Source organism: Mugil cephalus, chromosome 11, assembly GCF_022458985.1.
Source record: "Mugil cephalus isolate CIBA_MC_2020 chromosome 11, CIBA_Mcephalus_1.1, whole genome shotgun sequence".
In the NCBI taxonomy this organism is placed as follows: domain Eukaryota; kingdom Metazoa; phylum Chordata; class Actinopteri; order Mugiliformes; family Mugilidae; genus Mugil; species Mugil cephalus.
In genome coordinates, this window is record NC_061780.1 from 16,812,726 (window position 1) to 16,837,199 (window position 24,474).

The following is a 24,474-nucleotide window of genomic DNA, read 5'->3' on the forward strand; positions in this document are numbered from 1 at the left end:
GCTGAAAATCTGAAGGATGAACCCAAGACAGCAGCAAGTGTTTCATTAAAGCCGATCCCTCTCTGTCGTGTCAGGGTAATAACATTTTGCAGAAAAGAAAATTTGACCTGAACTAGTGGCTCTAATATTACGGACAACATAATTTCCTCCCTCTCTATCTTTTAGTTCCTCACGGAGTCCGTGCACAGATTTTTTTTTATCATTCAAATATTATTATGAATATCAAAAAAATAAGCTATAAGTTTTTCATATAGTGTGTCAGAAAAGACAAACTTCATATAGTTTCATATAGTGTTTTACATTAAAATATTAAATAGATTATTTATTTATTATTATTTTTTGCCACGTCTTCACAAATTGGTTATTCATGAAGAAGATACCATTCCATTTTCCAATTAATGCCATTAACCAGTGTTGATATTTATTTAAATGTGCTATTGTGCACATGGGTTATATCTGCAGTCTCACGCCTCACTGACAGGCTTGGTACCACAGACACATGTTTGCAGAAGTGACTCAAGTAGACTAACTGTGCAATTACTCATCAAACCGCACACAAACGCACCAGAGAAAAATAGCAACAGTGCTCCGTGCTCCTCTGCTTTTTATAACTTTCCCCCTTTTTTTTCTGGCTTTCATTTAGTCCCATAAAGCAGAGTTTTCAGTTGGCTTCAAAGCTCTGTGCCGAGCTCAGTTGGGGGCCTTCAAAGCCCCCTGTCTGTCGGCAGGTTTAGGCACAGAGAAAGCTTCTTGTTCTTTAAGGATTTGGCTCACAAATAACGCCCAGCCAGGGCCAAGGCAGCCGAGCTTGCACCCTGACAGGATAGTAGTCAGCAGACTCCTGCATTTTAGTGATGCGTTTTGGGGGCTATTCCTACATCTATCCGAGTGAGTACCTGCTCTGTTTGGTTTTGTGCTGCTTTCTTCTGATGTTTTCTGCGCTGTCCTCTTCTTAGAAACGCTGCCTGCTTACAAGGCATGTATCTAGTCAGTGTCTGAGCCAAGTATATGATGCAAGTGAGTAAAGAAACGGTTATAGGAGTAGTTTCTAATCGCCAAATTCAAATTTCTTAGGGTGTTATAGATTCACATCAGCAACAAAAACTGCAATGAAATTATGAAGTGCATTAAGCTTTATAATCTTTATATATTTTTTAATGTTGAGAGAAGCATTTGGCTTCATTTTGTTAGATATTAGATTTTTTTTTGAAGTCTCATATTAAACATTTTGCCTGTAAGATATTTTAATTAACAGATAACAGTATTCTTTTTTTATATGTATGACTCGATGTGTGTGCAGTGCTGCGGTGGCAGCTGGTTTTCTGTTTTTTTGGCACCAGATTTATTTTGCCATATGTTGCCAAAAATAAAACCTTTACCTTGATCCTATGAAAACTTACATAAGAAGCAAAACAACAAGTTTCTCAGCCATATACCATAAAAAAAAGGGAGGAGACACACACACACCTCCTGTGGCCAATCAATGCATGAGTCTAAAACGTGATTTTAGCAGGATGTTTTTTTTCTTTTTTGTTTGTTTTTTCTCTGGCAGGCAAGCCAAACTGTTGACATTTAGAAAAAGAAAAAAAGAGAAAATCAATTTGTCGTTTCTATGGACCAGTCTTGCCTCGGTAATCTGCAGTTACAATATAAATGTTTTTTGCTGCATTGAGTTTTTTATTTTTTTGGATCATTTATCTTTGCAGAATGTGTCTGCGTGGTTGCTTATATGAGAAACACATTTAAGTGTTTTTTTTTTCGGTGTTTGCTGTCAGATCAGTGCAGGAGCTGGCACTGATCTGTGTATGTGTGTGATACTGTGGAGTTTTGCTGCGTAAGGTTTCTCATATATGTGTGTAATGCATCGTGGAGGAGGCTGTTGTGACACTTTTCGCTACCTAACACTTGAAAATTAAGAAGGACAAACAACAGTCATGTATTTATTTGGTTATTTATTTATTTATTTGTGGCTTTTTATTATATATTAGGGTGAAATATTAACCATAAAGACTCTTTATTATCAGACTGCAGCACAGTGATGGTCGGCCTTATAGCTTAATGACTCTTACTGCGGTGGTTTGAAGACGTTGAAGAGTGTTGATGAAAGATTTTTGTGATCAGCAGCTTCCGGTGTCATTGTTTAGCATCATTTGCCTAAAACAAATCTAATGTAACACAATATCTCATATATGAGTATTACACACTGACAGCTCGCCATTACATTTTTGACTTAAACACAGTTTTTTTTTTTTTTTTTTTTTTTTAGTAGGGGGAAACGTTAATACATGCCTTTGTATTGTATTGTTGCCTTGTTGCATTCTCTGTTGCTGCTTTCACTTGCACCTGTTCTTATGTCCCTCGCATTGTGTTGTTATTCTTTACCAGGGAGTGAGGGGATCACAGGAATCACCCACACTTTTTTTTTTTTTTTTTTTTAACCACTGCTGCTCTTATTGTTACTCACTTTGGGTAAGGGCCTCAGCTAAATGCCTAAATTGTAATAGTAAATTGCAGGCCTGCCCACATGTTAGCTCACAGCACTCTTAAGAAAAGCGGTGCCGTGGGGCTGACTGGACGAGATCGAAACAGGCAGCCATTATAATCAGTCATTCAGCCTTTTGGAGTAGACATTCAGCGTCCGCGGTTTGTTCTAAATTTAAAGGGAACCTCTGTGACCTGCTGGCTTTCACCGGCCTTAAAACCACTCCGCTCTCCCTCCTCCCCTCCGGTCGCTTCCTGCATTCCCTCATTCTCCCTCTAAAGCCTCCGTTCCTCCAGCTAGCTCCCTCCCACTCTTCAGCTCGTTCCTCCTTTCACTCACACGCAACGCAAAGGAAAGAAAAAACAAACTTTTCAAAAGTTATTTGAAGTAATGACTTGAGCTTGCATCATCAGTTGATAATGCATTCTCTGCCAATAGTCGTTTCCCTTCAGATCCAGTGTAGTTTTGGAGCTTTGCTTTGTTTTCAAAGACGCCGCAGTAGCAGAAAACATCAAATTAACTTAATTCCCGATGGTCGCTGAAACGTTAATCAGATTTCCAGACTTCTTATCGATCGCCCTCGACCATAAGTTTGGTTAGTCGTTCGATTTGCTCCTTTTATCTTTTCACTGTGGCGTGTTGTTGAACCGGGACGAACGAGCTCGGTTCCTGATGTTTCAAAAATTTAAAAGTGGACAGAGGTCATGTGGGGAGACTAGTGAGGGAGGCGACTACATTTACAGTATGTGAGGTTGAGCCATAAAAACCACGAGCTGAGAAGTTTAGATGAAGTGTAGTTGCAGGGTTTTATTACATATTCACTGTCCGGGACAAACACTTTTTTTATTTTTTCATGGTCACTTTGCCAACCTTATATATATTTTTCTGAAATGCATGTGAATTTCTCAGTCGTCCACTTTATGGATGAAATACTGCTGTGGCTAATGGGCCGGGGTGAGCAGTCCTCCACAGCAGGTATTGAGTGGAGGACGGGGCAACTCATGTGGAGACCATGGAGAGACAAACTGTCCCACTCTGGGGCAATTTACACTTTCCGATCCCCCCATCACCTGCGTGTGGTTTGGCTGTGGGAGGACACTCGGGGGCAACGCAGAGAGGGATCACGCAAACTCTGCGCCAGAAATCTAGTACATTAGCTAACGGGCAAACCGCTGCGCCGCCCTGTTATTATTATTATTATCTGTCACACCCCGTCTCTCACATTCACCCCTACTTCCTCTCTTCACCCGCTTCTTTCTGCCAATGCACAGTTGGGGAATAATGTGTCACTTCTCCCGCGAACTGCGCTCCTCTGCTGTGCTAATCACATTTCTTCTAGCGAGTTGTTAACTCTAGCAGGAGAGGGGAGATGGCGGAGAAACAAATAGAAACAGCGGAGTGGGAGAAAACAGAAAGCGAACCGAGGAAAGAGAAGTCAGATAGACAGGGGTGTAATTAGTTGTTTTTGCCGTGGCTTATAATTCAGACACATTGTAGAGATACATATTGTTGGAAGATACCTGACTCCTTCTCCCTGCCCCCCACCCCCCCCCACCCCCCTTTCCTCCTGTCTGTGTCTCACGCTCCACGTTTAAATAATGCAGCGTGAGAGACGGTTCTTACATACTGAGGAGGTGTCAGCAGGCGGCAGCGGGAACATCAGCGCCCGCCGCACCCACCCAAACGACACACGAGCACATCCGCCGCCGCCGCGCACTTTTCTGTCATCCTTGTTTAGCTAAACTCCGCCACACCGAGCAGGTAATTAGACGGGCTTATACCCTCACCATATAGCATTAAGGCCTCGCGACGTCGAAAAACGTGGTAATGCCGCACATTCGTACACAAGCAAAACAGCAGGTAATGTCAGAGTAATTCAGAGTCATTAAAATCAGGCGGATGAAATAATGTGTTTGCATTCATTTTTCAGTGTTTTGTTTTGTGAAAATCGTGATTCTCTTTCACGGTGAGAGAAACCCACAAACCGCTTATTAGCAACAACAGCGTTCTGATGGCTGAACCAGACACGTTGACCGTTTAAATGCTGCTGATTTGCATTCAAATGTGACTTTACAAGCACTAATTGTCTTTGCAAAATATAAATAGTCTATTTTTCAAATTCATTATTGGACGTAATGCACTTTAACTAATTTACAATATTAGTGGCCGATGTTCTTTATAAGGAAAATAATTAGCTCTAAAATAATGATTTCTGTGCTTTTATTATTAAAAAAATGTACAAAAAATCCAATACATTTCAAAGTGTACAGCGTAGGAACATTATCCACTTTCTACATACATTTAAAAGATTAAAATGGAGTCAGTGAACGGACTGGGTTTCTTTCAATAACACAACAAGAACCATGTCATTTAGAAGGCAGCGAGGTTAATCATTCACAGTGTTTGTTAACGTGTGATGAGGGGGGTGAATTGCAGAAAATGGTTCTCGCGGAAATTCTTAAATCTGTCCCTTTGTTTGATTGACAAAGATGCAGCAAGAGGAATGTGGTCATTTGTCTTCGTTTGGGATAAAAAATATTAACTCCAGCCAAAATTTAACGCGATTTTTTTTCTTCTTAAATAGACCATTTTAATATGGCTGGATGCTGCCAAATAAAACAGAACACAGCTTTTGTTTATTTACTGTGCATCCCAGCCATTTTTTTTTTTTTTTTTTTTGGCCATTTATTTGTGTCTCGCAGCATTGTCGTGCTCATTGGCTCAGCTAATAATAGAAACCGAGTGATGCTATATGGTAGCCTTCCTATTAATTTCCTCATTTAGCTGTATGGTGCAGATCTCCCACCTCCTGGGCCTCTCCAGTTTTATTCTCACTTCCAGGAGTCGCTTTTCTCTTTCTTGGCAAATATAGCCCCCTGTCAGCACCCGATCTGTTGCTACTTCAATAATCTCAATGTTATATTTGTATTAGACAAATATCTAATAATAGCCGGTGTGTTAGATTAGACGACTCCTCTCCTCCTCCTCTCTAGTCTCCTCTAACACAATTTGCACTCAAATTGATAAACAATAGGCAACGCACTGGCGCCGAATTACATTTTTTGCATGCCTATTACCACTTCTCTTCGGAGGGATGTTTAATTGCACCGTGACCTTGGACTGACATAGTGGGGAACACTGAGAAAAGCAAAGTCAGCGTAATATAATTACATTCACCCCCGATGCTGTGGTGGTTCACTAAAGGCCGGTACTAAAATTACCTCTGTGGTTCTGAGATTAGGCTCGGAAAAAGGAACACATTGTTTCATCATTTATGCTAATTGTAATGCGCACAATGCTGAAATATTTTCTCAATTAAATTCCATAATGGCTCCTTGTTTGCTGGGCAGCGAACACATAACGACTCTCGAATCCACGTGACAGTCACACAGCGGAGAATAATGTGGTGGAATAGATTATTATATTATTAATACTGAGGGGATATTTCCCATATAATTTGAAAGGAGAGTATCACCCACACGGCTTTGTACCACAGACGAGGCGAGGCTGTCTTTATGCATAATTCATATTTCCATATCGTCATGGTGATCATGTGCAATGAGTGTTTGCTTTCACAGCAGGGGTGCTGGTTGGGGGTAGTGTGTGTGTGTGTGTGTGTGTGTGTGTGTGTGTGTGTGTGTGTGTGTGTGTGTGTGTGTGTGTGAGGTGGGCTGCAGGCAGGGAGTGTGTGGAAGGAGGGGAAGGTGGGAAGCAAGGTGTCATGAGGAACAGAAAACACTCGGAAACAGAGGAAGAGAGGGGGGAAAGTAGTGGAAAAGCATGACAGGTAAAAACACCGGGCTTCACATTCTCCTTAATTATCAGCCGTCTCAAAGCAGTGACGTATATTCACATTTTTCTTAATGCAGTGATGAGGTGTGGGGGCTTCGAAAACTTGCTCAGAAATAGCTTGAGAGTCAGGTCAGTGTCCATTTATCCCCCAGGATTTTTACGACTCGCATGTTAATTCAACTTTCTTATAATTAAAAAAAATTCTGTCTGATCATTTTTAATATTTTTTTATTATAAATCTTTTTATTAGTTTTTTTGTTTATTTTTAATAATTTTTTATGGACTAAAAAGGGTCTTCAACAGGGGCTCCACCTTCTGATAGATTAAGTTTATTTATTTATTTATTTAATTTCCTCCACAAATTTAAATGTCTTTAAATACACATTAACATGAATCCAATATATTTTAGTAAACGGGTAAATGGAGGCAGAAGACGACACTAGACCTGTCAATCTAAGCCTCCTGTACACACTGGGACCCGCCCCATCACTGCGGAGCCAATCACGAGGCCACATATTACAAAATAGAAATAAAAATAATAATATTTGAACCTGTTTATTATTTCAGTAGCTTAATATTGAATGCAGAACGAAAATAATAATGTATATTTATAATTTGCACTAGGTCGAGTTTAATATAATAAGTAGGGGGTCCCTACTTAATCTCTCCAAAAATTGTGACGCGTCTCTTAAACTAATAATTGTGTATTATAAGAGGGATTCACTTGTTGTGTTCACTTGACTTGAACACAGACCACTGATATCTCCTCTCAGCGTCACCACATCCTGTGGTATTTCTTGCTCTCATCATTACTCTCCAGCAATCGTGAAATACGACTGTGTCTATATTAGTATCTTAGTAATTTGACCGCAGCGCTCACAAGGCGATAATAAGAGAAGAAGATGTGCGGGGCTTCACTTCCTGATTGGTTTTGTGGTGGTTTCACAATGAAACTTGTGACCTTTGCTGCACTCCAGACTTTCATGTGATTCATCTCGCATGACACTGTACACACACAAATGAGAAAAAAAAATAACATTAATCTCATGTTTCAAGTGGACTGTGGTTTACAAATTATATCAGATTTACCAAATTATAGACGCTATTGTTTTCCAGTTAAAGGTTGCGGCGGTTCTAGGATTTAGTATTATCTGCGTATAGCCTGAGGTTCACGGTGTCAAGCGGCTGAGGAAACCTTTCCCCGGAGTCAAACGTCAAAAAGTAGAAGTCCAAATGAAGTCCTAATAAGGTTGGTGAAGTACTGTTTTGTTTTGCGCAGGATGATTACCGGTGGTATGTTATTCTCACCGTCTTTTGCTCCTCTCCCCTCCATCTTTTGTCCCTCCTGGGTGAACTTGAATTGATCGAGTTTCTGCCCTGAATCTCCTACAGAAGCTTTCACCGTGTGCGCGCACACACACGCAAACACCTCACTGACTCCTGATATTCCACTCTCCCAGTGGACAAGATGGACCAGAATTAATTATCCCCGCCTAGTTATGGACACACACCTACCGCACAATCGCAAAGTGGCACGTATAAACACAAATTCATCCTTTAAGCGCGTGTGCGTTTACGTGAGTGTGTGTGTGTGTGTGTGTGTGTGTGTCTGCTGTTTATACACAGAGGAGAAGTGTGAAGTTGCTCATACTTAGTATTCCCCTGGTGTTTTACTGAAAGATACTGCAAACCACGTGTGTGTGTGTGTGTGTGTGTGTGTGTGTGTGTGTGTGTGTGTGTGTGTGTGTGTGTGTGTGTGTGTGTGTGTGTGTGTGCAGGCTGGAATTCAGAAAGGTATTGATTAAACACAGCAGGGGGCGAGTGTGTGAGAACTGCAGATAGCTCACTCACCTGCCACTCTGCAGACACACACGCACAATCTTACACAAACATCAAACTGTCCGCTGGCTTCATTAGAAAGAGGCTGTCTGGCTTTCGATATGATGAATAAAATAAATCAAGGAACTTTAATTCAGCTTTGAGGCGAGAAACATCAAATTTATAATGAAAATGTGTTTTTTCCAAGCCATTTTTTTTTTTTTTTTTTTTTTTTTTTTAATTCTTCTTTATGCTGGAGAATATTCCATTGTGTGACGGGTTTACAGTGACAGACGGGAGATTTTTCTTTTTTTTTTTTACTTCATCTGCAGTCAAAACAGTCAGTTGGTAGCTGACCCCTGGGTTGTTAGCTGCAAAATTGCTCTTTCAGTTTTCGACTTTACTTAAGGGAAACTAAATCTCTGTCCTTCAGTGTTTGAGAATGTTTTTTTTTTTTTCATCTCAGCTGTGAACACAATAGCAATAAGAGGTTTGTAGCTCACCACCCTGCAATAACTGTAATTGAATGGCTAAAGACATCAGCTATTATATAGATATTTTTTATTTGTTTAAATCTAGTGGAAACTTCTGGAGCTGAAAATAGAAGCCACATCCATATCTATATTTAGACTTATCTGTATAGATAGACAGAGGCATAGTTAGGGGCGTGGCCACGTTGAGTGACAGGTGGAGGCCTTGGCCTCACCCAGCTGCCTCAACTCCACTCACTCTTCACTCATGCTTCACTTCTTTGGCTATTTTTGAATCAGGCCCTGCCAACATGGCAAATACTCCTTAGGCCTCCTGCAGGTGACGTCACATAAAGGGTGGTGTCAGAGAATCTGTGTAGAAATTTTGTTAAAATCATTTAAAACGTTTAAAACAGGGTTCTTCAACATTTTTTAGGGTCTGATGGAGAGATGAAGTAGGGACCCCCTACCTACTATATGCTATTTATAAATATACATTATTATTATCATTTTGTATTCAATATTAAGTTGTTCAAGTAATACACAGGTACACACACACACATATATATATCTATTTATTTCAAACATGTGCAACAGTAGGGTTTGTCGTGCAAGTGGCGTAAACATTAACATACCCAAAGTTGGTAGTTGCGCTTTTAGCTTCTCTTTTGCTAATATTGCAGCGTGCATCTGGAATTTCGTCTGGGGCCTGAATAGACTCTCAGCCAGTTGCAGAGAACCTGACAGAGTCAGTGTGTAATATACGGCCTCGTGATTGGCTCAGCAGTGATGGGGGCGGGGCCTGCTGCGTACAGGAGGCTTACATTGACAGGTCTAGTGTGGCGCTCTGTGTCAAAACGGTGCGCTGTTGAGACAGCTCCTGTATCGGTGAATGAGTGAAGTGCTGACTGAAAGATAACGTCTTCTGCCTCCATTTATACTTTTACTAAATTATGTTGGATCCATGTGAATGTGTATTTAAAGAAAATTTAAAAAAATATATATATTATATTTCATATATATGTATATATATAAAAAATGTCTAATCAACCAAAGATTTTGTGAACACGCTGCAGTACCTCCGCGGACCCCCTAGGGGTCACGGACCCCCTGTTGAAGACCTATGGCTTAAAATGTGATAGTATCATCAATTGGCAAAACAGTTGGCAACTAAACACAAAACAATGTATATGTAACACTATTGTTTAAATCTTTTTATACTTTATTACTTATGTGTCAATATGACCTAACATGAGAAGTCTTAGTCAACCAATCAATCAAAGTGTTTTTTTATCCAGAATATATTTTCAGCTTGTTTTATAAGAAGGTATTTCAGGGGCCTGGCCTACTGTTTGTCAGTACAGCATCAGATTTAACTTTAGTGTTCATCTCTGTATGGAGTTCGTGGTAAATCACAAATGCAGCACATGACTTCATATCATGGGTCAAGTAGGTTGTGAGAGTCATGTCTTTCCAACCCTGAAAGTTCAACCTGGTGACTGTTTCGTTTCCATCCAGTGACCTCATCTTTTTAAAGGTAAATGATCTGATCTACCAGTATGTTTATAACGGAATCAGACTGTATAGCTGGAAAACTGTATCACTGTGACAAATATCATCAACAAAGGGGCACATGAGCAATGGTGACAATGAATGAAAAATAATTACAAAAATCTGCCTTCTCTTATTAAGACTTCATAAGACTTTTATATTATAAGAATACGGGTGTTTTGGCATTGTTACAAGTTCAGCCTTTCAGTTTCTGTTTTTATTCTCCACTTCTCTTTTGTGCTTGTCTTTCACATATCTTTTTTTTGTTCCCCTTCCTATTTGTTATCCTGCTCCTTTCTCATTAATCTTCGTATCCATTCGCCCAATCTCAAGTTTCGATGTGACTTTTCGTTTCTACAAGTGTTTGTTTGCTGCTCCACGGCCCACACTGTCAGCTCCTCTTTGTGAGATATGAGGCGTGTAATGCAGATTTCCCGCAGGGAAGGCAGGTGTGGTGGTCAGAAATAAATGGCGGATTTGTGTTGTGTTGACATTATCGGCAACGAAGGAATTCTTAAAACTCATATTAATCCAGATTTGTCCCTCTACATTAACTGTTTTCAATGTGTGATGTTGTGACTCAACTTAAAGTGTGTTCATGTATCTAGGTTGTACCCTGGGCTGTAGCCAGGCGTGCACCTTGTGCTACCACATTACGCACCACGGCAATGCAGCCCCAACTTGTAATCGGCCCTGAATGCATTTCCTCCTCCACATGATCTGATCTGAGTCTGAGTGACCGGGCGAGCACAGAAAACCCGCCCCACTTCTGCCTCCTACACAACCATCTACTCTGACAGCCCTTTTCTGGTGCTGCAGCGATCTCAGTAAAAAGTTGTTGTGCAACATTTATTAACTTCAACTCTGACGCGAGCCGCTCAGTTTCAAGAGTTTTTGTGTTTGAATTGCACAGAAAACACCCGACGCGGTTGACCAGCCACTGGCTAGCGTTTGGGTCGTGTAATCACAGAACAACGCTAACAAGCCACCACAGAAGTATAAATGCTTTAGCCTACAGCGTGGGCTCTGCATAGATACATGGCAGAAGCAAACCGAGCCACAGTCTGCAGAAGAAGTATCGTCACGGTGGACTTCAATGGACGGTTTTCTAAGGAAGTGCACTCTGGTTATGATTATCTGGTATTATCCCAATTAGAATAATGATGTTGGAATAGATTCTCTTTGGGGTGCACGCAGAAAATTGCAGGAATCCATTTCCCGTCATTATAAATATCATAACATTTATGAAAAAGGCTGCATTTTGAGGGACATGTTTGTGTTCTTTGTATTATATCTCTGACTATCTGTCTGTCCGTCCATCTCCTTTTCTTCTTTCCTTCCCCTCTATCTCTCCCTCTCTTTCTCTCCCCATCCCTTGCTCTCTCTTTTCACACTACTGGGTTTTAATCACTGCTGTAATTGGCAACTCCCTGCTGTGCCTGAGCACACATATACACGCACACATACACACACACACATTCTTGTAGCTGCTGCAAATCCCTCTGGCAATGTGTGTGAGTGTGTGTTGTGGGGGCAGGAGAGAGAGAGAGAGAGATATGGAGAGATAAGGATAATGAAAGGAGGAGAGTTTCAGAACTGCAGGCCAACTCACTCACAACTCAACAATCTGCCTTCTGTGAAGCCGTGTGAGGAAGTGGAGCTGTGCAGCCAAACTGTAATTATCGACGAGGTAGAAAGAAGCGTTTCAAGATTCATTACCCAACATAACATTGCGCTGGAGTTACCGTGGAGCCTGTTGCAGCTCTGACTTCAAATTAACAAACAGCCTTGTCACACTGAGATCATGCCATAAACTGCATGCAGAGGCATGGCTAGTGGAATGAATAGAGCGGTAGACTGACAGCAATTAATCAGCAGCGTCGAAGCTGGCAGAGTCTGCGTCAGACGTTTAAACCTAATGACTCGCACCAAGAAAAATGTTCAGCCAACATTTTCTGCAATGGTTTCCTGGCTTTAAATTTGTATTTTACATCTCAGTGACCATAGAAGCTTACATAATCACTTCTTCTTCTTCGTCTTCTGTTAACTTAGGAAATACAAGAACTCAGAAAACCAGCCAGTTCTGTAAAAACTGCATCACCAAGGATTTACATTGTTAATATTTAGATTTTTAATACGCAAAAATAGATAGGTAGGGTTAAGGTAAAGGAAGTTGTCTGATCTGCATGGGCGTCTCACAATTAATCTTATCCGTGATAATAAAGTGCGTCACATAGTAAATATTAATCAAATATAAAAGTATATTTTGCCCATTTACTTTCTAAGACAGACAGTTTGACGTGAAGTATAACCACAGTGTTCCCATTTTAACTCACTTTTGAATAACATCATTATGTTGTACATGCGTCTGATGTTAATATATGAACTATTCTGTGTTTCTTCTAGCGCGGGTGTTGTTCATGCTCATTGTGGTAAGGCCCGCTCTGACCTACCGTGCATCTTGAAGAAGGGCTGCACAGATTTCCTTAAGAAGTCTTAAGGTTGTTACAAGTAGCCGAAACTGTCTGTTATATGCCTATGTATGAAAGTTTTTATAGAGACTGTTATAATGCGACTACGGCATTTGAAGCCAGTTTACAGTGGGTTTAATCACTTAAACATGAAAGATAGAAGATAGAAAGGCATATTATGCTTGGCAATGGGGGAATTCATTAAAACATGCTTGTTGAAAGAATATATTTATCTTAACTTTACTTTCTGATCTGAAAGTAGAAGACTGAGGCCTTCATTTATGATTTTGAAGTTTTTTTCTAACAACAATGGGCTGTTTTTTGGTCTTGGGTTCACATTGATTTTACATTTCCAGCTGCCACATGCCCCCCACCCCCACAGAAATTAGCCTTTTGTGGCAAAAACATACGCAGTGTGTGTGTGTGTGTGTGTGTATGTAAAACGCCATACACAGAATGGCAACGCACGCTGAAGCACTTTTCATTCAGAAAACCGAGTAGGAAGAATGAGTTTCCTCCCCAAAAAGAGTTTGCTGGATTTGTGCTGAAGCTCATTGGAGCAGCGGTTGCGCACCAAATCCCAGTCTGTGAGAACCATGTGACAATGGCCATGCTAAACCCGATGCTAAAGAATCCCAGCTTTATGGTTATCATGGCACATTGGCCGCAGAAAGGAAAGTTTCATGCTTGTGTGAGTGTGTCTGCTGTGTGTATTTGTGTGTGCATCTTTTATGTGGGTCACCCCACCATGTCTAATGGCCCCTCGCTGCGTGCAGCGTCCTGCGCTGAGCTGCTCCCTGCTGTCACACTCACACACACACAAACAAACGCATGGACTCAGTGGGGGAGATTTCGGGGTGTCCCTCACCCTAATACCCTCCACAATACACCACCACGCCGCATCTGTTGCTCCTGTTCCCAAAGTTGGAAGTTGATCAGTGAAGCGCTAGCATGTCTCTGCTCTCTTTTATAGATTTTATCCTCTTTCTCCATGCACCCTCTTTATTTTACCTTCTTTCTTCTTTTTTTTTTTTTATCCCACTCCAAAGATACATAGCCAACCATTTTTGTAATTTTTCTCTGCATTTGAGTTTTATTTTTTTCACCCTTTAATTCACTAGGACTGGATTTTAAGGGTTAGATGAAGCCCCAGCCTGTAAAAGATGGAGGTAAAGATGCCACCCTCTGCAGGCCTCCATCACACAGGCAAGCTGTCCACGATGCTAGCAACCGCCTCAAACAGGTGAGCTCCTGCACTGTACACATCTATGACGCCACTTTGTGTTGCATATGCTTCACCTTGGACTCCAGCTTTGCAAAGCACCAACCGGTAAAATAATTTTGCACATTTGTGACGTTTTGAGTTGAAGATTTATCAGTTCTTAACGGGAGGGAAAGCTAACACCAGGCTAACGAATGAAATCCGGTCGGCTCGTGCCACATACTCTAATGGTGTGTGCGCATTTATGTTATCACTAGTAGGATGGAGAGTGGGTTTGTTGTGCTGTGTGTGTGTGTGTGTGTGCGCATTCTCCAAGAAAGTGTGTTGTTTCATGACAAAGAAACGCCAGTGTTTGTCTATCAAGGCAGTAACCAGACAGTAGACAAGAAAAAGACTGGCATTAAAATTCTAGCACTGCAGTTTTATTTACAACCTGCCTTCTGGAATAATCTGAGGAGAGGAGAGGAGAGGAGAGGAGAGGAGAGGAGAGGAGAGGAGAGGAGAGGAGAAGAGGGGGATGGGTGAGGTACAGAGTCAGAAAAGGAGAAGGAAAGAAGAGCGAACATGAGATGCTAATAATTCAGATTACTTCTGCTAGAACCTGCCCATCCCCTCTGTGCTACCGAACACACGTACATAAACACACAAGAGTGAGACGACTAATATATATCTATGTGTGTGTGTGTGTGTGTGTGTGTGTGTGTGTGTGTGTGTATGTGCATGCAATAAGTTGAACACAACAATGGAGACAAACCACTTGAAGCGTTTCTAGATGTTCCCACTCAAGCGTATTTCCGAACACGTGCGCATTCACTTCAGTCCATAAAGCATAAAACACACTCGTACACGCGCAGACTAAATCTCAGCCGTAGAGGAGCCAGTTACGTCAGTATATTTTCACACTGCGGTAGTGTCTCTTTGTCTGCCTGTCGGCCAGCCAGCTGTAAGATGGAGGGCGAGAAATATGCTTTTAGCTGCGACTTCGTGAGACAGTAACACGCGGCTCTGTCATGTCTGCGCTAATGCGGTGGTATTGATCTCTGTCACGTGATTATTAGCTTGTTTTCTGGCGTGTGCTTCGTTTTGTCGAGTGTGTGTGTGCGCGCCTGATTGTTTGTACAGTTTGGAGGGTGGTTATGTTCTTGAGCACGTCGAACAATGCATTGATTGCAACAGCTACTCCTGCTCGTACCCAGTCAGCCCTAAGCAGGCAGGAAGAGGGTCTGTGGGTCTGTCCGTGCTAACATGTACCTGGTGCGTCTTAAAATGTTTCCTGTGCATTTTTAGTGGGGGCGGGGGGGTGGCAACCTTCTGTCCACCTGTCCAGGGCATCAGCTGTTGTTTGTGTTGCCTCACGCACACACACACACACACACACACACACACACACACACACACACACACACACACACACACACACAGACACACACACTCAAACAAAAAGGTGAGCAGAAGTAATTTGTTCCTATCCTGTCCTTGTCAAATCCTGCCATTGTTCAGCAGGAAAACTAAAAGCCGGCCGGCCGTGGGTACAGGGAGGAAACAAGCTTACATTCTGTTTGCATATCTGGAGTTGATCAAAACGATAAATCCGCAATGTTGTAATGCTCCCAAACAACACGATCAAAAGACATTTTGTGAAGCTTGTAGTAGTTTTTGAGCCTGTTTTATCCAACCGTTTGTTGGCTAGTAAAAGATTTTTACGTAAAGCTACTCATCGACTAAAAATGACCATATAAAACCACAGTTACTCATTCAGATGCAGCTACTTCTGTTGTTACACATCACATTAAAGGCAAAAACTACTGGATGCACCTGAACAAACCTGTCCAGTGATGGACACTGATTTGATTACCCATTGCTCCTCCTTCTAGGTCGTGTAAGTCACGCACGTCATGTATGTAAACCCAGAAATGTACGGAGACAGAGCTGCACATCTAGATGTATAGAAGGCCTCGGTGAGAGAAGGTCCACCATTGTTTGATAAACAGAGATTCATTTAGGGCTTTGATTCCAGGTTGCTTTTCACTGCTCGCAGTGGGAGCCGTCCTAAAGAAACACACACACACACACACACACACACACACACACACACACACACACACACACACACAGACACACACACACACCATGGACTGGACTGATAGGATTAGAGACTGGCGGGCGCTACAGTCACTCTCCCCGTCTTTCTTTTCCTCTCTCTCTCTCCCTCTCTCTCTCTCTCTGCCAAGGCTGCCAATCCTTGATTATTCACAAGGTTAGCTCTTGATTGCATGTAGCAGTAGCAGACACAGGTTCATTATCTCTCCACCTCTTCTCCCCATCCTCTCCCTGTCCTCACACCGCGTGGATCGGGTGAAAAAAAGGCGTAGCTCGGGTGAAAACGAGAATTTGCAGGTGCACAAAAGATCCACAGAAAAAATGGTGTGTGTCAAATTGTCTTTAGCTTTTTTTTTTAAAAAAAATCCTTGTCTTTTTCAATGGTGCAAAATTAAATTAAAGCCAAAAAATAATAGTGTTCCCTGTCAATGCAATTTTAAACTCTCCCTGTTACTGAATTTTGTCTCTGCCCACGCAGCCTTTTCTTACTTAATATTTTGTAGTGTGATTAGCAGGCAATTATTTATTAGATCTATCTATCTATCTATCTATCTATCTATCTATCTTACATTTTCTATATGTTCTGGCTTGTTTGCCGATGCATATATATTATTTTTGCATTTTGGGATTATGTCAGCTGTCAGTTTTATTAATAAAAATGCAGCAGAGCTAGAGACGGGCAGGTTTTGCAGAATACTGATGACACCCTGTGTGTGCGTGTGTGTGTGTGTGTGTGTGTGTGTGCGTGGAGGATATCAGTGCTGCAGCAGCAGGCTTCAAACGGTAGCCGTCGGCCAGCCCTCTGCTGCCACGGTGGAGGTGTCGTTATAAAACCTCCGACAGTATCTCTCCTATAAACACGGCGTACGAGGGCTGATTTTCGTTAAATAAAATCTCAGCCTACCGATGTCAAGTGCTAAAATAAATGTTTTTTTTTTTCTGTGAGAGAGAAATGGTCCTGGTATTTTTCTCGATGAAATTCTGATGATGGACGAAGCGTCATTTGTTTTATTCGCTGTCAGTATACGGAGAGTGTGTTAGTTTTTCCCTCTGTCCGAGGGACAATGTCTCCTTTCTGAGGAGAGTGCGAGTGCAGTGTTGACACATGTTAGTGCTGGCTGATTAGTCAAAACATAAAGGAACATGCAGCCCCTCCATCACTATTCAGCCATTTTGTCTCCCTGTCTGTCACACTGGTGGAGTGGATGTTTGTGTGTGTGCGAGAGGCTTTTGTTAAGGAAATGCAAAGGAGAGCGAACGAACGAAGGAGAAGACACCATGAAAAATTACACAGACCACGGCCAAGTCCCAGTGACCCAGGGACGGATTTTTATTTCCCCTTTAATCTCTGCATATCGGAGTTGTACAATTTCACTCCCTTTTTTTACCTCCAAAGTCATGATTTTATCACATTATATTCGCAGGGGAAACACCTGAAACAAGAGGTATTTAAAGAATAAAATAAAACGGTAGCAGTGCGTGCACGGCGCTGTGTCAGATCAGTAGGTCGGCGTCTATTGTGTTTTAAGTGGATTAACAGAGCGGTCAGTGAGACAGACAGCCAGAGTGGCAGCCATAACCATTGTTTACAAGCTTGTGTCGCCTCTGTCGCTTCAGATTTTCTTACGCCGCTGATTTGTTTCCCTAAATTTTCTCACAATAGGAGGGTGGAGTTTGTGCAAATTCGTTGTGTAATCTTTTCGAATGAAGCATGAAAGTTGGCACTGCCACCTTATACACACACATGCACTCACAAACACACACACACATATATATATGTTTCATAAATTTAAAAGCTCCTCAAAGTTGCTGTATGTGACCAGATTGGATTCCTCATATTTTATCCTAAACTAATATTTATTTATTTTTTTACGACAACACAATGTCTGATTTACAATGCAAGTACTGATTCATTGCAGAGAACAGAATTTGTGATATTTTGAATCTTCTTGTACAGTCATGTACAGAAATTACACATTTTATTTATGTGGCATTTATAGAAAAACTTATCACTCACATCGTGCAGCATAATGTTCAAAACAGTGTTAATCCATCACACGTAAACTATCTTTTTTTTTATTATTATTGTTGTTATACATTATTATTTTGTACTTTTTAAAACTTACAGCATATTAAGAATATTAAAATAAACGGTATTCAATTTAAAAATATTTTCATGCATTTCTATTTAACAAATATACTGTATGAACTACTGGTAAATCTGTCACCATAAGACCACCACGTTGGTACTACACCTTATTCTTATTCTTATCTCGGACCCCGTATGTTCATTAAATAATTAAATGCACGGCTATTTAATTAATAATTTATATATGTAGATATATTTTTTAAATACAAATAAGATGCACCTCATAAATTGACTCCTTCGCTCATTTGAACAGCATAGCTCCCCCTCTGGCTTTCAGGTAGCTTGACATCTGAAATGCATCTCATTTGATGTCGAGAGTGTGTGTTTGTGTGTTTACGTCCGATTCATTCTCACGTTTATTCTGAAGCTGCTGTCATTTCAGCCCCATTGTATAGAATTATTAAAACTTGCAGTAATATATTTAAAGGCAACGTTACTATTAGGGGTTAGTAGTTCATGTTCAGTTTTGCTCTGAGTCAAGTGCAAGCAAATACAACACAATTTTAATAATTTTGTGGTAACTGTACAATGTCTTGTAATGAGTAAAATATCTCTTTATATAAAATGTGCACAACAAAACCTGATCAGCTAAAGATATCAGTTAAAAACTTCTATATTGACAAGAGTTTGTGATGAAACAAATACCTGCTGTACCTGCTACTGGTGCTTTTTTTTTATCAGTCTCCTCACAGTGACCAGAATTAAAATAATTCCACGTGAAGCTCCTTTCATAGTTATCATCACGGTGCATATTTCTTATCTCTGCAGATAATAAATACTTCCGTGTTTGAGATTTATTATCGGGCTCTGTGTGCCTTATCTCCGCAGGAAATATATATGTCTGCATGTCTATACACTTAACCTTGCCTGCAATCGACCTAAACGATAAGGAGTCTTAAGTACTATGAATTAGACGACGCCATGATTGAGATTCAAGGCCTTTGAGTCACGCCAAGTCAAACGGCATCATTAATGTTTCTCATTTCTCCCATATTTATCTTTTTTTTTATGATGGTTTCAATGGACAATTTCTGCAGAAAAGTGTGTATTGCTGCGTGTGTTTTCTGGAAAGATTAATTGCAGGTCCGTCCATAGGGGGGAAAAAAATTAAAAGGTGAGGTAATTTTGAGCACCAGTGAGGCACATTAGATGTTTTAATTAATATAAACTAAGGCTAACGTCTATTTAAATTGTTTGACAGAAAATAAATGATCTTATGTCCACGTGCCATCGGCAACACTGTAAACATTTTTTTTTTCCTGCTATTGTCAAAGTGTAGCGTGACGCCTCGTATAGTCCGTAATAGCCTTAAGGTGTCCATTTACACATTTAAAAGTGGTGCATTGTACTCACCATTGACTCCGTCCACTTGACCGTTCAGTCCTTTTTGAGGCCTGTGTCGGAGGCTGCAATAGCAGATGTCTGCGTAAACAGAAGAAACATTATTGTGAAGATATGTGTATGTGTGTGTGTGTGTGTGTGTGTGTGTTTCCCTTTTGAGACGAGGCTTTGCACCCACAATATTCTCTGTTGTCAATTTTCACTCTTTCTTTTTCTGTCACGCATTTTTCCCCTATCACAAATACACCCAGGCACACTCGCGCAGTCAGACCTACGCGGGATCAGTCATGCTAGAGGTCGTCCGCGTGCCACAGACGTTGACATTGTTGTCTATAATCTGCTTTGAAGCTGAAGAAGAAGTTCTAAGGACAATTCCAAATGGTTCGCACCAAGGAGAAGGCTTTTCTCCCTCCACGTATAGCTCAGTGTCAGCGACTCGCTGAGGGGGGAGGGCGGCGATTCACTTCAATTCATTCTCCGTTGAACCCATTCCAAACGTGAATAGAAACCGCAATTGATTTGCTAATGACAGACTATTCACTCTTAATAAGACGGGTATAACAACCCCGTCCTGGTCGGTATTGAAATGCTCGGGTTGAAAATTGGCTTCCTAAATTGATTAAGCCGAAGGTGAACTGGAGGCAGCCGTGCAGGATGTCGGTGAATGCGATGGAACGATGATTTCGAGATAAATGCGACACAGCTGTTTATGACTGTTTTACCGCTTGGATTTTCTTGGGGTGGTAACCAAATTATAACTAGAGAATTATTGCGTAGCAAAACAAGTGGAAATATTGGCTCGATCGTGATTTATTGAATTAATTTGAACGCAGCCAGGAGTGCTGCGGAGGAGATCCGATCGCAGCCGACGACCCCTCCTGCTGATATTCATGTCGTTTCGTCTGTTTTCTCGTACGGACGTTCACAGGATTTGTTTTTACAATTTAGATAATGCTGAATTCACCTTCTGTAAATATACTGAATGCGAATATTTCCATTTAATTTGATTTTACTATGCTGTTATTCTAAAGTAATCACATTTTGAGATTTTTTTGTTCTTATTCTGAATTATAAACTCAACATTATCAAGTATTAAAATAATATGAATCTATTCCTCAATACAATAATAGTTAATAGTGTTAATTGTTGATTTCTCTCTCTCTTTTTTGTCCTCTCTTCACACTGTCTGTTATTTATTAAATCTAAATGAAACCACAACTTAAAATAAAAATCACTGCGATCTGAAATTACACTTGTTTTCTCCCACCCCGCCGAACTAACATTTACTCTCTCGCGTGGCTCGTTCGAATCATTTCTTAGTGCGTAATGATATGACAAAAATCGTGATAGTCGGCGGGCCCTGCTGTGAATGTGACACAAATGGCATCTAACTCCAGATGTGTTCTGTCTGTAATGAGCAGCTGTTGACGATAATCCATGTGATAAATGACTTTTAGGAGCTTTAAACCCCTTCGACTCCAGTTTCTCTCTGCGAGGAGTTTAATTTCGACATGACACCATGAGATGTAATGAAACATCAGGGAGCAGTGTGGTAGCTTATTGCACAGTCACAGTGTTGATTGAAATCCAGCACATATCTCTCTCTCTCTCTCTCTCTCTCTTTCTGTCTGTCTTGTACTTAACATACTGGATACGCTGAAATAATATTGAAATAGATGCAGCTGTGAAGACAATCTGCGGCCTTCCTTGTCCACGAGCCCGCCGCGCTCGCCACCGCGTCGTAATTTTCTGCAAAGAAACCTCAGCGTGCTTTTACAGGTAGTAACTCTGTAGTAGCTGCCACTGGGTTTCAGCTGCTTCTGTCTCTCAGACCCTCAATTTCCTCGAGCAGAAATCGGTATGAGTGTTGCCTCTCTGTCTACGCAGGATGGATGCGGGATGGAGGACTTTTACCATGGCAACCACTAATGCAGTATAGATGCGGGGAGTGAGCCTCGGCCACCAGTGTATTAACGCGGGATCCGTAGAAGGCAGGTGAAATGTCATCCGGGCTGTTTAAATGAGTGCCTTTGAAGTCGAGTGTGGTCAACGTGAAATCCCACTTGGCTCTGCTGTGGAAATTGGGTTATTGTTTCCTGCGCCGGTTCAGCACAGCAGCATTCTTTCTGCACAGTTTCCATGCAGCAGTTTGTAGCTGACAAAAAAAAAAAAAAAAAAGAAATAGAGTCTCCTCTCAACATGGCTTCCTATCTTGCATTATAGCCTCACTTTAGTTCTATGTCGACCCCTCCGTCACATTGTTTCCCATATCGGCTTATACTGGCCAATCCTTATAATCCTGCTGTAGTCTGAGTCATGTATCTGCTCCATGCAGTGTCCTCTCACCCTCTTCTAGGATTTCTGTATTCTCCCCTTCCTCTCCTTCACACACGGGATTACAACAAGTCTGAGAAGTGGCACCTAACAGGTTAGCGGGAGGGTTTTAATTGACATGGATCTCCTGCTGTTAGTAATATTACAGTGGATGGTGGTACAGGAATATGCAGAGTAGCAAACTAAACCCCTCGTATTGTCCTCAACTCACACAATTTTATATGAATGTGCTTCACTATCCATTAAATGTGCAAAGAAGTGCTGAAATTGACAATGTGTAACACAAAAATGTAGATACACAGGCATTTTATTTTAGGTTTTATAAAAGGTGCGATATGACAAATGGTTGACAGGAAGACAATATGAGGGCTAAACATCCCAAATACAGACGTGGTGCTGCTTGCATAGTTTGTTCGCAGATTGACTGCGTCTTTAAAAGACGCATCGTGTTTTGGTCTGCCCTGCTGCCCGTGAGTCATTTTTCTTTTCCGAGAAGGCCACAAGTCGCAGCCCTCTACACGAGAGTGTCAGTCCAAAACAAACATTCCTTCCGTGTGGCGCTGTCTATAGCGCTTCCCTGACCTGCTGCTACTGTTGCCGTGTGTGCGCGCGCGTGTGTGTGTGTGTGTCCCTGCGTGTGAGGGCGTATTTGTTTTGTCTGCCCCTATCTATAGCTTTGAGCTGCCCCTTTCTTTCACAGCTAGAGAAAGAAACCACACCCCTCGGGCCTTGGCTGGTGTATGTGTATGTTGCGTTTTGCTCTCTTGGGATTTGGGAGATTTTTTTGTTGCGGTCTCTGTTCCTCAGCAATCGCTTCGCAACAGCGAATACACACACACACTCCCACCATAAATAATCTCCAGGAAGTTCTCTGAAAATTAGAATATGGATCACATAAAGGTACGTATACATGTTTGCACAAAAAATACATGTTACCTTTCTGTCAACACACAGCATGTACATATCAGTGAATGAAGTTTTAAAGGACACGCAAACAAAACACACACATATATATATTAAAGAATGTATTTTAATGCAAACACTGGTGCAGACACGAGAATGTACGTAGACGTATATGCAAGCCCACCGCGTCGGCTTAAAGCAACAGGAAGAAAGAAGGCATGTGACCCGTACTTCCCTTGTGCATATAAACCCTCAGGGAGACCTACCTGCTGTTGTGTGTTTGTGTTTTGTTTCTGTTATCCTGGATTCTATGCTGTCATGGGTTTGTCCTCTGTGTTGTGAGAGAAGAAGGGATGCAGTTCCCTCACATAAAAAAAAATAAATAAAGCATTAATCCAGATGACTGCAACAACTCAAGATAACTGTTGGTCCTGTCAGGGTGTCAAGCAGATCACAATGTGTGCGGTCCCCTACGGTTTGGTGATTTGCGCTCGTAATTTTGAATCTGCTTTAGAATTCTGTTTAAAAAAACAACCAGACATGGAAAACACCGTGTTGGACCATTTATCTCCAGTCACTATGCATGTGGACTTTTTTTTTTTTTTTTTTTTTTTCCACAAATAAACACTGACAATGTTTTTACTAGAGAAACTTGTCAATCCAGGTCCATGGAGAAATTATAAGCGCTGATGTCCTCATCTTTTATTTTCAAAGTGAATTACCCTCAGTCCTGCACATGTAGAAAACAAAGACACAACAGTGAAGATCTCAACATGTCCCTCATTGAAATAACGTGTATGTGTAAGATTGCATTCTCTTGGTGACGATTTATTACAACATTTATTTACATCCGCAGAAATTGCATTCAGCTTTGCAATTACAACATATTTTTTCTGGAGCGATATTCTGTCCTGATGCTCATATGAATTTGCATTTATCAATGAACTGCAGGTGCAAATGCTCGGGGAACTCCTCATGCTGCCGGGGTGGAACATGAAACGGCCTCTCCAGCTGGAAGAACAAGTGCTTCGGACTCCCTGAAGTGGTGCGGCACGGGGTCATTGGAGAGCCACAGCTCTGTGTTTGGGAACAGAACAATCTGTGTTATTTCAGCACAGCCTGTTGGATGAAGGGCCATTTCACAGGCATTATGGATTAATCTTTGGCAGGATCAAACTAAACTGGATGTTTAACCTCACGTGTCCCAGATCTCTTGTAATAAACAGTTCTCTTGTGATGAACCGGGGTGCAGAGGATTGAACCGCGCTGGGTTAAATTATGAATTAACCGTGTGGCTTTTTGTTAAAATGCAGAGTTATTCCATACAGTGTACACATCCTTCCTCAGGTAACAGGTAAAGTGCTTTTTAACAAATCGACACAGAAAGAACAGTAAAAATATAACAAAGTACAAATGTGTGACTTGATTGATTGTTTCTAAATGGCAATAAATTAACTGCATGCACATGCTTTCTCGTGATTGAACACAAATTAAGCTCGCAGATCAATTATTTCGTTTTGTTTATTTTCATTACAAATTAAAAGGTAGTTTATTTGATGGAGTCGCACATAAGTCAGAGATTAGACTTAAGTAGGATTTTCACAGGCACTAAATCTGATTTTTAACCCCATGCTCTTAATCCAGTGGCAGTGGTCGCAGGAGGATGTGCGGTGACAGGCTGTTTCTGATTAAAGCTTTAAAGGCCAAATCTGTAACTGCAGTGTCATGCTCTTGGAAAGCTGTCAGTTCCCTACTGTGTTAGTTTGAAAAGGAAATTTCCTAAATTATTCTGTATTCAATTTTACTCTATTATTGATTTGGGTTATTTTGTAAACACAGTC

The 24,474-nt window shown here is 41.2% G+C and overlaps 1 long non-coding RNA gene across 1 annotated transcript; it reads left to right on the plus strand.

Annotated features, from left to right (window-relative positions):
* The first annotated feature begins 568 nt into the window (after positions 1–568).
* Positions 569–24,043, plus strand: LOC125016071. Its single transcript, XR_007113659.1, has 3 exons — positions 569–888; positions 13,706–13,827; positions 23,585–24,043. It is a non-coding gene; the product is annotated as an uncharacterized LOC125016071 (long non-coding RNA).
* Positions 24,044–24,474: the final 431 nt, after the last annotated feature.